Below are 13,582 nucleotides of genomic sequence, written 5' to 3'. Positions count from 1 at the left end.
TGTTAGTGCTGAGTGTTGTTAGTGCTGAGTGTTGTTAGTGCTGAGTGTTGTTAGTGCTGAGTGCTGTTAGTGTTGGGCTGTTTGTGCTGGGCTGTTAGTGCTGAGTGTTGTTAGTGTTGGGCTGTTTGTGCTGGGCTGTTAGTGCTGAGTGCTGTTAGTGCTGGGCTGTTAGTGCTGGGCTGTTAGTGCTGAGTGCTGTTAGTGCTGAGTGCTGTTAGTGCTGAGTGCTGTTAGTGCTGAGTGTTGTTAGTGCTGAGTGTTGTTAGTGCTGAGTGCTGTTAGTGCTGGGCTTTTAGTGCTGAGTGTTGTTAGTGCTGGGCTTTTAGTGCTGGGCTGTTAGTGCTGAGTGTTGTTAGTGCTGAGTGCTGTTAGTGCTGGGTGTTGTTAGTGCTGGGCTGTTAGTGCTGAGTGCTGAGTGTTGTTAGTGCTGAGTGCTGTTAGTGCTGGGCTTTTAGTGCTGGGCTGTTAGTGCTGAGTGTTGTTAGTGCTGAGTGCTGTTAGTGCTGGGTGTTGTTAGTGCTGGGCTGTTAGTGCTGAGTGCTGTTAGTGCTGGGTGTTGTTAGTGCTGGGCTGTTAGTGCTGAGTGTTGTTAGTGCTGAGTGTTGAGTGTTGTTAGTGCTGAGTGCTGAGTGTTGTTAGTGCTGAGTGCTGTTAGTGCTGAGTGTTGTTAGTGCTGAGTGTTGTTAGTGCTGAGTGCTGTTAGTGCTGTTAGTGCTGAGTGCTGAGTGTTGTTAGTGCTGAGTGCTGTTAGTGCTGTTAGTGCTGAGTGCTGAGTGTTGTTAGTGCTGAGTGCTGTTAGTGCTGAGTGTTGTTAGTGCTGAGTGTTGTTAGTGCTGAGTGTTGTTAGTGCTGAGTGTTGTTAGTGCTGAGTGCTGTTAGTGCTGAGTGCTGTTAGTGCTGAGTGTTGTTAGTGCTGAGTGTTGTTAGTGCTGAGTGTTGTTAGTGCTGAGTGTTGTTAGTGCTGAGTGTTGTTAGTGCTGAGTGTTGTTAGTGCTGAGTGTTGTTAGTGCTGAGTGTTGTTAGTGCTGAGTGTTGTTAGTGCTGAGTGCTGTTAGTGCTGAGTGCTGTTAGTGCTGAGTGTTGTTAGTGCTGAGTGCTGTTAGTGCTGAGTGCTGTTAGTGCTGAGTGCTGTTAGTGCTGAGTGCTGTTAGTGCTGAGTGTTGTTAGTGCTGAGTGCTGTTAGTGCTGAGTGTTGTTAGTGCTGAGTGTTGTTATTGCTGAGTGTTGTTAGTGCTGAGTGTTGTTAGTGCTGTTAGTGCTGAGTGTTGTTAGTGCTGTTAGTGCTGAGTGTTGTTAGTGCTGAGTGTTGTTAGTGCTGAGTGCTGTTAGTGCTGTTAGTGCTGAGTGCTGAGTGTTGTTAGTGCTGAGTGTTGTTAGTGCTGAGTGTTGTTAGTGCTGAGTGTTGTTAGTGCTGTTAGTGCTGAGTGTTGTTAGTGCTGAGTGTTGTTAGTGCTGAGTGCTGTTAGTGCTGAGTGTTGTTAGTGCTGAGTGCTGTTAGTGCTGTTAGTGCTGAGTGCTGAGTGTTGTTAGTGCTGAGTGCTGTTAGTGCTGAGTGTTGTTAGTGCTGAGTGCTGTTAGTGCTGTTAGTGCTGAGTGCTGAGTGTTGTTAGTGCTGAGTGCTGTTAGTGCTGAGTGTTGTTAGTGCTGAGTGCTGAGTGTTGTTAGTGCTGAGTGTTGTTAGTGCTGAGTGCTGGGCTGTTAGTGCTGAGTGTTGTTAGTGCTGAGTGTTGTTAGTGCTGAGTGCTGGGCTGTTAGTGCTGAGTGTTGTTAGTGCTGAGTGTTGTTAGTGCTGAGTGTTGTTAGTGCTGAGTGTTGTTAGTGCTGAGTGCTGAGTGTTGTTAGTGCTGAGTGCTGTTAGTGCTGAGTGTTGTTAGTGCTGAGTGCTGAGTGTTGTTAGTGCTGAGTGTTGTTAGTGCTGAGTGCTGAGTGCTGAGTGTTGTTAGTGCTAGGCTGTTAGTGCTGAGTGCTGTTAGTGCTGAGTGTTGTTAGTGCTGAGTGTTGTTAGTGCTGAGTGCTGTTAGTGCTGAGTGTTGTTAGTGCTGAGTGCTGTTAGTGCTGAGTGTTGTTAGTGCTGAGTGTTGTTAGTGCTGAGTGTTGTTAGTGCTGGGCTGTTAGTGCTGAGTGTTGTTAGTGCTGAGTGCTGTTAGTGCTGAGTGTTGTTAGTGCTGAGTGCTGAGTGCTGAGTGTTGTTAGTGCTGAGTGCTGTTAGTGCTGAGTGTTGTTAGTGCTGAGTGCTGAGTGTTGTTAGTGCTGGGCTGTTAGTGCTGGGCTGTTAGTGCTGAGTGCTGTTAGTGCTGAGTGTTGTTAGTGCTGAGTGTTGTTAGTGCTGAGTGCTGTTAGTGCTGAGTGTTGTTAGTGCTGAGTGCTGAGTGTTGTTAGTGCTGGGCTGTTAGTGCTGAGTGCTGTTAGTGCTGAGTGTTGTTAGTGCTGAGTGTTGTTAGTGCTGAGTGCTGTTAGTGCTGAGTGTTGTTAGTGCTGAGTGCTGAGTGTTTTTAGTGCTGAGTGTTGTTAGTGCTGAGTGCTGTTAGTGCTGAGTGCTGTTAGTGCTGAGTGCTGAGTGTTGTTAGTGCTGAGTGTTGTTAGTGCTGAGTGTTGTTAGTGCTGAGTGTTGTTAGTGCTGAGTGTTGTTAGTGCTGAGTGCTGTTAGTGTTGGGCTGTTTGTGCTGAGTGTTGTTAGTGTTGGGCTGTTTGTGCTGGGCTGTTAGTGCTGAGTGCTGTTAGTGCTGGGCTGTTAGTGCTGAGTGTTGTTAGTGCTGGGCTGTTAGTGCTGGGCTGTTAGTGCTGAGTACTGTTAGTGCTGAGTGCTGTTAGTGCTGAGTGCTGTTAGTGCTGAGTGCTGTTAGTGCTGAGTGTTGTTAGTGCTGAGTGTTGTTAGTGCTGAGTGCTGTTAGTGCTGGGCTTTTAGTGCTGAGTGTTGTTAGTGCTGGGCTTTTAGTGCTGGGCTGTTAGTGCTGAGTGTTGTTAGTGCTGAGTGTTGTTAGTGCTGAGTGCTGTTAGTGCTGGGTGTTGTTAGTGCTGGGCTGTTAGTGCTGAGTGCTGTTAGTGCTGGGTGTTGTTAGTGCTGGGCTGTTAGTGCTGAGTGTTGTTAGTGCTGAGTGCTGTTAGTGCTGTTAGTGCTGAGTGCTGAGTGTTGTTAGTGCTGTTAGTGCTGAGTGTTGAGTGTTGTTAGTGCTGAGTGTTGTTAGTGCTGAGTGCTGTTAGTGCTGTTAGTGCTGAGTGCTGAGTGTTGTTAGTGCTGAGTGTTGTTAGTGCTGAGTGCTGTTAGTGCTGAGTGCTGTTAGTGCTGAGTGTTGTTAGTGCTGAGTGCTGTTAGTGCTGTTAGTGCTGAGTGCTGAGTGTTGTTAGTGCTGAGTGCTGTTAGTGCTGAGTGTTGTTAGTGCTGAGTGCTGTTAGTGCTGTTAGTGCTGAGTGCTGAGTGTTGTTAGTGCTGAGTGCTGTTAGTGCTGAGTGTTGTTAGTGCTGAGTGCTGAGTGTTGTTAGTGCTGAGTGCTGTTAGTGCTGTTAGTGCTGAGTGTTGTTAGTGCTGAGTGTTGTTAGTGCTGAGTGTTGTTAGTGCTGAGTGTTGTTAGTGCTGAGTGTTGTTAGTGCTGAGTGCTGTTAGTGCTGAGTGTTGTTAGTGCTGAGTGTTGTTAGTGCTGTTAGTGCTGAGTGCTGAGTGTTGTTAGTGCTGAGTGCTGTTAGTGCTGAGTGTTGTTAGTGCTGAGTGCTGAGTGTTGTTAGTGCTGAGTGTTGTTAGTGCTGAGTGCTGAGTGCTGAGTGTTGTTAGTGCTGGGCTGTTAGTGCTGAGTGCTGTTAGTGCTGAGTGTTGTTAGTGCTGAGTGCTGAGTGCTGAGTGTTGTTAGTGCTGAGTGTTGTTAGTGCTGAGTGCTGTTAGTGCTGAGTGCTGTTAGTGCTGAGTGCTGAGTGCTGAGTGTTGTTAGTGCTGAGTGTTGTTAGTGCTGAGTGTTGTTAGTGCTGAGTGCTGAGTGTTGTTAGTGCTGAGTGTTGTTAGTGCTGAGTGTTGTTAGTGCTGAGTGTTGTTAGTGCTGAGTGTTGTTAGTGCTGAGTGCTGTTAGTGCTGAGTGCTGTTAGTGCTGGGCTGTTTGTGCTGGGCTGTTTGTGCTGGGCTGTTAGTGCTGAGTGTTGTTAGTGCTGAGTGCTGAGTGTTGTTAGTGCTGGGCTGTTAGTGCTGAGTGCTGAGTGTTGTTAGTGCTGAGTGTTGTTAGTGCTGAGTGTTGTTAGTGCTGAGTGTTGTTAGTGCTGAGTGTTGTTAGTGCTGAGTGCTGTTAGTGTTGGGCTGTTTGTGCTGGGCTGTTAGTGCTGAGTGTTGGGCTGTTTGTGCTGGGCTGTTAGTGCTGAGTGCTGTTAGTGCTGGGCTGTTAGTGCTGGGCTGTTAGTGCTGAGTGTTGTTAGTGCTGAGTGCTGTTAGTGCTGAGTGCTGTTAGTGCTGGGCTTTTAGTGCTGGGCTGTTAGTGCTGAGTGTTGTTAGTGCTGAGTGCTGTTAGTGCTGGGTGTTGTTAGTGCTGGGCTGTTAGTGCTGAGTGCTGTTTGTGCTGAGTGTTGTTAGTGCTGAGTGTTGAGTGTTGTTAGTGCTGGGTGTTGTTAGTGCTGGGCTGTTAGTGCTGGGCTGTTAGTGCTGAGTGTTGTTAGTGCTGAGTGCTGTTAGTGCTGAGTGTTGTTAGTGCTGTTAGTGCTGAGTGCTGTTAGTGCTGAGTGCTGTTAGTGCTGAGTGCTGTTAGTGCTGAGTGTTGTTAGTGCTGAGTGCTGAGTGTTGTTAGTGCTGAGTGTTGTTAGTGCTGAGTGTTGTTAGTGCTGAGTGTTGTTAGTGCTGAGTGTTGTTAGTGCTGAGTGCTGTTAGTGCTGAGTGTTGTTAGTGCTGAGTGTTGTTAGTGCTGAGTGCTGTTAGTGCTGAGTGCTGTTAGTGCTGAGTGCTGTTAGTGCTGAGTGCTGTTAGTGCTGAGTGCTGTTAGTGCTGAGTGTTGTTAGTGCTGAGTGCTGTTAGTGCTGAGTGTTGTTAGTGCTGAGTGCTGTTAGTGCTGAGTGCTGTTAGTGCTGTTAGTGCTGAGTGCTGTTAGTGCTGAGTGCTGTTAGTGCTGAGTGTTGTTAGTGCTGAGTGTTGTTAGTGCTGAGTGCTGTTAGTGCTGAGTGCTGTTAGTGCTGAGTGTTGTTAGTGCTGAGTGCTGTTAGTGCTGAGTGCTGTTAGTGCTGAGTGCTGTTAGTGCTGAGTGCTGTTAGTGCTGAGTGTTGTTAGTGCTGAGTGTTGTTAGTGCTGAGTGCTGAGTGTTGTTAGTGCTGAGTGTTGTTAGTGCTGAGTGTTGTTAGTGCTGAGTGTTGTTAGTGCTGGGCTGTTAGTGCTGAGTGTTGTTAGTGCTGAGTGCTGTTAGTGCTGAGTGTTGTTAGTGCTGAGTGCTGAGTGCTGAGTGTTGTTAGTGCTGAGTGCTGTTAGTGCTGAGTGTTGTTAGTGCTGAGTGCTGAGTGTTGTTAGTGCTGGGCTGTTAGTGCTGAGTGCTGTTAGTGCTGAGTGTTGTTAGTGCTGAGTGTTGTTAGTGCTGAGTGCTGTTAGTGCTGAGTGTTGTTAGTGCTGAGTGCTGAGTGTTGTTAGTGCTGAGTGCTGAGTGTTGTTAGTGCTGGGCTGTTAGTGCTGAGTGCTGTTAGTGCTGAGTGCTGTTAGTGCTGAGTGTTGTTAGTGCTGAGTGTTGTTAGTGCTGAGTGCTGTTAGTGCTGAGTGTTGTTAGTGCTGAGTGCTGAGTGTTTTTAGTGCTGAGTGTTGTTAGTGCTGAGTGCTGTTAGTGCTGAGTGCTGTTAGTGCTGAGTGCTGAGTGTTGTTAGTGCTGAGTGTTGTTAGTGCTGAGTGTTGTTAGTGCTGAGTGTTGTTAGTGCTGAGTGCTGTTAGTGTTGGGCTGTTTGTGCTGGGCTGTTAGTGCTGAGTGTTGTTAGTGTTGGGCTGTTTGTGCTGGGCTGTTAGTGCTGAGTGCTGTTAGTGCTGGGCTGTTAGTGCTGAGTGTTGTTAGTGCTGGGCTGTTAGTGCTGGGCTGTTAGTGCTGAGTGCTGTTAGTGCTGAGTGCTGTTAGTGCTGAGTGCTGTTAGTGCTGAGTGCTGTTAGTGCTGAGTGTTGTTAGTGCTGAGTGTTGTTAGTGCTGAGTGCTGTTAGTGCTGGGCTTTTAGTGCTGAGTGTTGTTAGTGCTGGGCTTTTAGTGCTGGGCTGTTAGTGCTGAGTGTTGTTAGTGCTGAGTGCTGTTAGTGCTGGGTGTTGTTAGTGCTGGGCTGTTAGTGCTGAGTGCTGTTAGTGCTGGGTGTTGTTAGTGCTGGGCTGTTAGTGCTGAGTGTTGTTAGTGCTGAGTGCTGTTAGTGCTGTTAGTGCTGAGTGCTGAGTGTTGTTAGTGCTGTTAGTGCTGAGTGTTGAGTGTTGTTAGTGCTGAGTGTTGTTAGTGCTGAGTGCTGTTAGTGCTGTTAGTGCTGAGTGCTGAGTGTTGTTAGTGCTGAGTGTTGTTAGTGCTGAGTGCTGTTAGTGCTGAGTGCTGTTAGTGCTGAGTGTTGTTAGTGCTGAGTGCTGTTAGTGCTGTTAGTGCTGAGTGCTGAGTGTTGTTAGTGCTGAGTGCTGTTAGTGCTGAGTGTTGTTAGTGCTGAGTGCTGTTAGTGCTGTTAGTGCTGAGTGCTGAGTGTTGTTAGTGCTGAGTGCTGTTAGTGCTGAGTGTTGTTAGTGCTGAGTGCTGAGTGTTGTTAGTGCTGAGTGCTGTTAGTGCTGTTAGTGCTGAGTGTTGTTAGTGCTGAGTGTTGTTAGTGCTGAGTGTTGTTAGTGCTGAGTGTTGTTAGTGCTGAGTGCTGTTAGTGCTGAGTGTTGTTAGTGCTGAGTGTTGTTAGTGCTGTTAGTGCTGAGTGCTGAGTGTTGTTAGTGCTGAGTGCTGTTAGTGCTGAGTGTTGTTAGTGCTGAGTGCTGAGTGTTGTTAGTGCTGAGTGTTGTTAGTGCTGAGTGCTGAGTGCTGAGTGTTGTTAGTGCTGGGCTGTTAGTGCTGAGTGCTGTTAGTGCTGAGTGTTGTTCGTGCTGAGTGTTGTTAGTGCTGGGCTGTTAGTGCTGAGTGCTGTTAGTGCTGAGTGTTGTTAGTGCTGAGTGCTGAGTGCTGAGTGTTGTTAGTGCTGAGTGTTGTTAGTGCTGAGTGCTGTTAGTGCTGAGTGCTGTTAGTGCTGAGTGCTGAGTGCTGAGTGTTGTTAGTGCTGAGTGTTGTTAGTGCTGAGTGCTGAGTGTTGTTAGTGCTGAGTGTTGTTAGTGCTGAGTGTTGTTAGTGCTGAGTGCTGTTAGTGCTGAGTGCTGTTAGTGCTGGGCTGTTTGTGCTGGGCTGTTTGTGCTGGGCTGTTAGTGCTGAGTGTTGTTAGTGCTGAGTGCTGAGTGTTGTTAGTGCTGGGCTGTTAGTGCTGAGTGCTGAGTGTTGTTAGTGCTGAGTGTTGTTAGTGCTGAGTGTTGTTAGTGCTGAGTGTTGTTAGTGCTGAGTGCTGTTAGTGTTGGGCTGTTTGTGCTGGGCTGTTAGTGCTGAGTGTTGGGCTGTTAGTGCTGGGCTGTTAGTGCTGAGTGTTGTTAGTGCTGAGTGCTGTTAGTGCTGAGTGCTGTTAGTGCTGGGCTTTTAGTGCTGGGCTGTTAGTGCTGAGTGTTGTTAGTGCTGAGTGCTGTTAGTGCTGGGTGTTGTTAGTGCTGGGCTGTTAGTGCTGAGTGCTGTTAGTGCTGAGTGTTGTTAGTGCTGAGTGTTGAGTGTTGTTAGTGCTGGGTGTTGTTAGTGCTGGGCTGTTAGTGCTGGGCTGTTAGTGCTGAGTGTTGTTAGTGCTGAGTGCTGTTAGTGCTGAGTGTTGTTAGTGCTGTTAGTGCTGAGTGCTGTTAGTGCTGAGTGCTGTTAGTGCTGAGTGCTGTTAGTGCTGAGTGTTGTTAATGCTGAGTGCTGAGTGTTGTTAGTGCTGAGTGTTGTTAGTGCTGAGTGTTGTTAGTGCTGAGTGCTGTTAGTGCTGAGTGTTGTTAGTGCTGAGTGCTGTTAGTGCTGAGTGTTGTTAGTGCTGAGTGCTGTTAGTGCTGAGTGCTGTTAGTGCTGAGTGCTGTTAGTGCTGAGTGCTGTTAGTGCTGAATGTTGTTAGTGCTGAGTGCTGTTAGTGCTGAGTGTTGTTAGTGCTGAGTGCTGTTAGTGCTGAGTGCTGTTAGTGCTGTTAGTGCTGAGTGCTGTTAGTGCTGAGTGCTGTTAGTGCTGAGTGTTGTTAGTGCTGAGTGTTGTTAGTGCTGAGTGTTGTTAGTGCTGAGTGCTGTTAGTGCTGAGTGCTGTTAGTGCTGAGTGTTGTTAGTGCTGAGTGCTGTTAGTGCTGTTAGTGCTGAGTGCTGTTAGTGCTGAGTGCTGTTAGTGCTGAGTGCTGTTAGTGCTGAGTGTTGTTAGTGCTGAGTGTTGTTAGTGCTGAGTGCTGAGTGTTGTTAGTGCTGAGTGTTGTTAGTGCTGAGTGTTGTTAGTGCTGAGTGTTGTTAGTGCTGAGTGTTGTTAGTGCTGAGTGCTGTTAGTGCTGAGTGCTGTTAGTGCTGAGTGCTGTTAGTGCTGAGTGCTGTTAGTGCTGAGTGCTGTTAGTGCTGAGTGCTGTTAGTGCTGAGTGTTGTTAGTGCTGAGTGCTGTTAGTGCTGAGTGCTGTTAGTGCTGAGTGCTGTTAGTGCTGAGTGCTGTTAGTGCTAAGTGCTGTTAGTGCTAAGTGTTGTTAGTGCTGAGTGCTGTTAGTGCTGAGTGTTGTTAGTGCTGAGTGCTGTTAGTGCTGAGTGCTGTTAGTGCTGAGTGTTGTTAGTGCTGAGTGCTGTTAGTGCTGAGTGTTGTTAGTGCTGAGTGTTGTTAGTGCTGAGTGCTGTTAGTGCTGAGTGCTGTTAGTGCTGAGTGCTGTTAGTGCTGAGTGCTGTTAGTGCTGAGTGCTGTTAGTGCTGAGTGCTGTTAGTGCTGAGTGTTGTTAGTGCTGAGTGCTGTTAGTGCTGAGTGCTGTTAGTGCTGAGTGCTGTTAGTGCTGAGTGCTGTTAGTGCTGAGTGCTGTTAGTGCTGAGTGCTGTTAGTGCTGAGTGCTGTTAGTGCTGAGTGCTGTTAGTGCTGAGTGCTGTTAGTGCTGAGTGCTGTTAGTGCTGAGTGTTGTTAGTGCTGTTAGTGCTGAGTGTTGTTAGTGCTGAGTGCTGTTAGTGCTGGGCTGTTAGTGCTGTTAGTGCTGAGTGCTGAGTGCTGAGTGCTGTTAGTGTTGAGTGCTGAGTGTTGTTAGTGTTGAGTGCTGTTAGTGCTGAGTGCTGTTAGTGCTGAGTGCTGTTAGTGCTGAGTGCTGTTAGTGCTGAGTGCTGTTAGTGCTGAGTACTGTTAGTGCTGAGTGCTGTTAGTGCTGAGTGCTGTTAGTGTTGAGTGCTGTTAGTACTGTTAGTGCTGAGTGCTGAGTGCTGTTAGTGCTGAGTGCTGAGTGTTGTTAGTGTTGAGTGCTGTTAGTGCTGAGTGCTGTTAGTGTTGAGTGCTGTTAGTGTTGAGTGCTGTTAGTGCTGAGTGCTGTTAGTGCTGAGTGCTGTTAGTGTTGAGTGCTGTTAGTGCTGAGTGCTGTTAGTGCTGAGTGCTGTTAGTGCTGAGTGCTGTTAGTGTTGAGTGCTGTTAGTGCTGAGTGCTATTAGTGCTGAGTGCTGTTAGTGCTGAGTGCTGTTAGTGCTGAGTGCTGTTAGTGCTGAGTGCTGTTAGTGCTGAGTGTTGTTAGTGCTGAGTGTTGTTAGTGCTGAGTGTTGTTAGTGCTGAGTGTTGTTAGTGCTGAGTGCTGTTAGTGCTGAGTGCTGTTAGTGCTGAGTGCTGTTAGTGCTGAGTGCTGTTAGTGCTGAGTGCTGTTAGTGCTGAGTGCTGTTAGTGCTGAGTGTTGTTAGTGCTGAGTATTGTTAGTGCTGAGTGCTGTTAGTGTTGGGCTGTTTGTGCTGGGCTGTTAGTGCTGAGTGTTGTTAGTGTTGGGCTGTTTGTGCTGGGCTGTTAGTGCTGAGTGCTGTTAGTGCTGGGCTGTTAGTGCTGAGTGTTGTTAGTGCTGGGCTGTTAGTGCTGGGCTGTTAGTGCTGAGTGCTGTTAGTGCTGAGTGCTGTTAGTGCTGAGTGCTGTTAGTGCTGAGTGCTGTTAGTGCTGAGTGTTGTTAGTGCTGAGTGTTGTTAGTGCTGAGTGCTGTTAGTGCTGGGCTTTTAGTGCTGAGTGTTGTTAGTGCTGGGCTTTTAGTGCTGGGCTGTTAGTGCTGAGTGTTGTTAGTGCTGAGTGCTGTTAGTGCTGGGTGTTGTTAGTGCTGGGCTGTTAGTGCTGAGTGCTGTTAGTGCTGGGTGTTGTTAGTGCTGGGCTGTTAGTGCTGAGTGTTGTTAGTGCTGAGTGCTGTTAGTGCTGTTAGTGCTGAGTGCTGAGTGTTGTTAGTGCTGTTAGTGCTGAGTGTTGAGTGTTGTTAGTGCTGAGTGTTGTTAGTGCTGAGTGCTGTTAGTGCTGTTAGTGCTGAGTGCTGAGTGTTGTTAGTGCTGAGTGTTGTTAGTGCTGAGTGCTGTTAGTGCTGAGTGCTGTTAGTGCTGAGTGTTGTTAGTGCTGAGTGCTGTTAGTGCTGTTAGTGCTGAGTGCTGAGTGTTGTTAGTGCTGAGTGCTGTTAGTGCTGAGTGTTGTTAGTGCTGAGTGCTGTTAGTGCTGTTAGTGCTGAGTGCTGAGTGTTGTTAGTGCTGAGTGCTGTTAGTGCTGAGTGTTGTTAGTGCTGAGTGCTGAGTGTTGTTAGTGCTGAGTGCTGTTAGTGCTGTTAGTGCTGAGTGTTGTTAGTGCTGAGTGTTGTTAGTGCTGAGTGTTGTTAGTGCTGAGTGTTGTTAGTGCTGAGTGCTGTTAGTGCTGAGTGTTGTTAGTGCTGAGTGTTGTTAGTGCTGTTAGTGCTGAGTGCTGAGTGTTGTTAGTGCTGAGTGCTGTTAGTGCTGAGTGTTGTTAGTGCTGAGTGCTGAGTGTTGTTAGTGCTGAGTGTTGTTAGTGCTGAGTGCTGAGTGCTGAGTGTTGTTAGTGCTGGGCTGTTAGTGCTGAGTGCTGTTAGTGCTGAGTGTTGTTCGTGCTGAGTGTTGTTAGTGCTGGGCTGTTAGTGCTGAGTGCTGTTAGTGCTGAGTGTTGTTAGTGCTGAGTGCTGAGTGCTGAGTGTTGTTAGTGCTGAGTGTTGTTAGTGCTGAGTGCTGTTAGTGCTGAGTGCTGTTAGTGCTGAGTGCTGAGTGCTGAGTGTTGTTAGTGCTGAGTGTTGTTAGTGCTGAGTGCTGAGTGTTGTTAGTGCTGAGTGTTGTTAGTGCTGAGTGTTGTTAGTGCTGAGTGCTGTTAGTGCTGAGTGCTGTTAGTGCTGGGCTGTTTGTGCTGGGCTGTTTGTGCTGGGCTGTTAGTGCTGAGTGTTGTTAGTGCTGAGTGCTGAGTGTTGTTAGTGCTGGGCTGTTAGTGCTGAGTGCTGAGTGTTGTTAGTGCTGAGTGTTGTTAGTGCTGAGTGTTGTTAGTGCTGAGTGTTGTTAGTGCTGAGTGCTGTTAGTGTTGGGCTGTTTGTGCTGGGCTGTTAGTGCTGAGTGTTGGGCTGTTAGTGCTGGGCTGTTAGTGCTGAGTGTTGTTAGTGCTGAGTGCTGTTAGTGCTGAGTGCTGTTAGTGCTGGGCTTTTAGTGCTGGGCTGTTAGTGCTGAGTGTTGTTAGTGCTGAGTGCTGTTAGTGCTGGGTGTTGTTAGTGCTGGGCTGTTAGTGCTGAGTGCTGTTAGTGCTGAGTGTTGTTAGTGCTGAGTGTTGAGTGTTGTTAGTGCTGGGTGTTGTTAGTGCTGGGCTGTTAGTGCTGGGCTGTTAGTGCTGAGTGTTGTTAGTGCTGAGTGCTGTTAGTGCTGAGTGTTGTTAGTGCTGTTAGTGCTGAGTGCTGTTAGTGCTGAGTGCTGTTAGTGCTGAGTGCTGTTAGTGCTGAGTGTTGTTAATGCTGAGTGCTGAGTGTTGTTAGTGCTGAGTGTTGTTAGTGCTGAGTGTTGTTAGTGCTGAGTGCTGTTAGTGCTGAGTGTTGTTAGTGCTGAGTGCTGTTAGTGCTGAGTGTTGTTAGTGCTGAGTGCTGTTAGTGCTGAGTGCTGTTAGTGCTGAGTGCTGTTAGTGCTGAGTGCTGTTAGTGCTGAGTGTTGTTAGTGCTGAGTGCTGTTAGTGCTGAGTGTTGTTAGTGCTGAGTGCTGTTAGTGCTGAGTGCTGTTAGTGCTGTTAGTGCTGAGTGCTGTTAGTGCTGAGTGCTGTTAGTGCTGAGTGTTGTTAGTGCTGAGTGTTGTTAGTGCTGAGTGCTGTTAGTGCTGAGTGCTGTTAGTGCTGAGTGTTGTTAGTGCTGAGTGCTGTTAGTGCTGTTAGTGCTGAGTGCTGTTAGTGCTGAGTGCTGTTAGTGCTGAGTGTTGTTAGTGCTGAGTGTTGTTAGTGCTGAGTGCTGAGTGTTGTTAGTGCTGAGTGTTGTTAGTGCTGAGTGTTGTTAGTGCTGAGTGTTGTTAGTGCTGAGTGTTGTTAGTGCTGAGTGCTGTTAGTGCTGAGTGCTGTTAGTGCTGAGTGCTGTTAGTGCTGAGTGCTGTTAGTGCTGAGTGCTGTTAGTGCTGAGTGCTGTTAGTGCTGAGTGTTGTTAGTGCTGAGTGCTGTTAGTGCTGAGTGCTGTTAGTGCTGAGTGCTGTTAGTGCTGAGTGCTGTTAGTGCTGAGTGTTGTTAGTGCTGAGTGCTGTTAGTGCTGAGTGCTGTTAGTGCTGAGTGTTGTTAGTGCTGAGTGCTGTTAGTGCTGAGTGCTGTTAGTGCTGAGTGTTGTTAGTGCTGAGTGCTGTTAGTGCTGAGTGTTGTTAGTGCTGAGTGCTGTTAGTGCTGAGTGCTGTTAGTGCTGAGTGCTGTTAGTGCTGAGTGCTGTTAGTGCTGAGTGCTGTTAGTGCTGAGTGCTGTTAGTGCTGAGTGTTGTTAGTGCTGAGTGCTGTTAGTGCTGAGTGCTGTTAGTGCTGAGTGCTGTTAGTGCTGAGTGCTGTTAGTGCTGAGTGCTGTTAGTGCTGAGTGCTGTTAGTGCTGAGTGCTGTTAGTGCTGAGTGTTGTTAGTGCTGTTAGTGCTGAGTGTTGTTAGTGCTGAGTGCTGTTAGTGCTGGGCTGTTAGTGCTGTTAGTGCTGAGTGCTGAGTGCTGAGTGCTGTTAGTGTTGAGTGCTGAGTGTTGTTAGTGTTGAGTGCTGTTAGTGCTGAGTGCTGTTAGTGCTGAGTGCTGTTAGTGCTGAGTGCTGTTAGTGCTGAGTGCTGTTAGTGCTGAGTACTGTTAGTGCTGAGTGCTGTTAGTGCTGGGCTGTTAGTGCTGTTAGTGTTGAGTGCTGAGTGCTGTTAGTGTTGAGTGCTGTTAGTACTGTTAGTGCTGAGTGCTGAGTGCTGTTAGTGCTGAGTGCTGAGTGTTGTTAGTGTTGAGTGCTGTTAGTGCTGAGTGCTGTTAGTGTTGAGTGCTGTTAGTGTTGAGTGCTGTTAGTGCTGAGTGCTGTTAGTGCTGAGTGCTGTTAGTGTTGAGTGCTGTTAGTGCTGAGTGCTGTTAGTGCTGAGTGCTGTTAGTGCTGAGTGCTGTTAGTGTTGAGTGCTGTTAGTGCTGAGTGCTATTAGTGCTGAGTGC

This window comes from Salvelinus fontinalis, chromosome 34 (assembly GCF_029448725.1).
Source record: "Salvelinus fontinalis isolate EN_2023a chromosome 34, ASM2944872v1, whole genome shotgun sequence".
Lineage (NCBI taxonomy): Eukaryota > Metazoa > Chordata > Actinopteri > Salmoniformes > Salmonidae > Salvelinus > Salvelinus fontinalis.
This window is presented reverse-complemented; position numbering follows the sequence as displayed.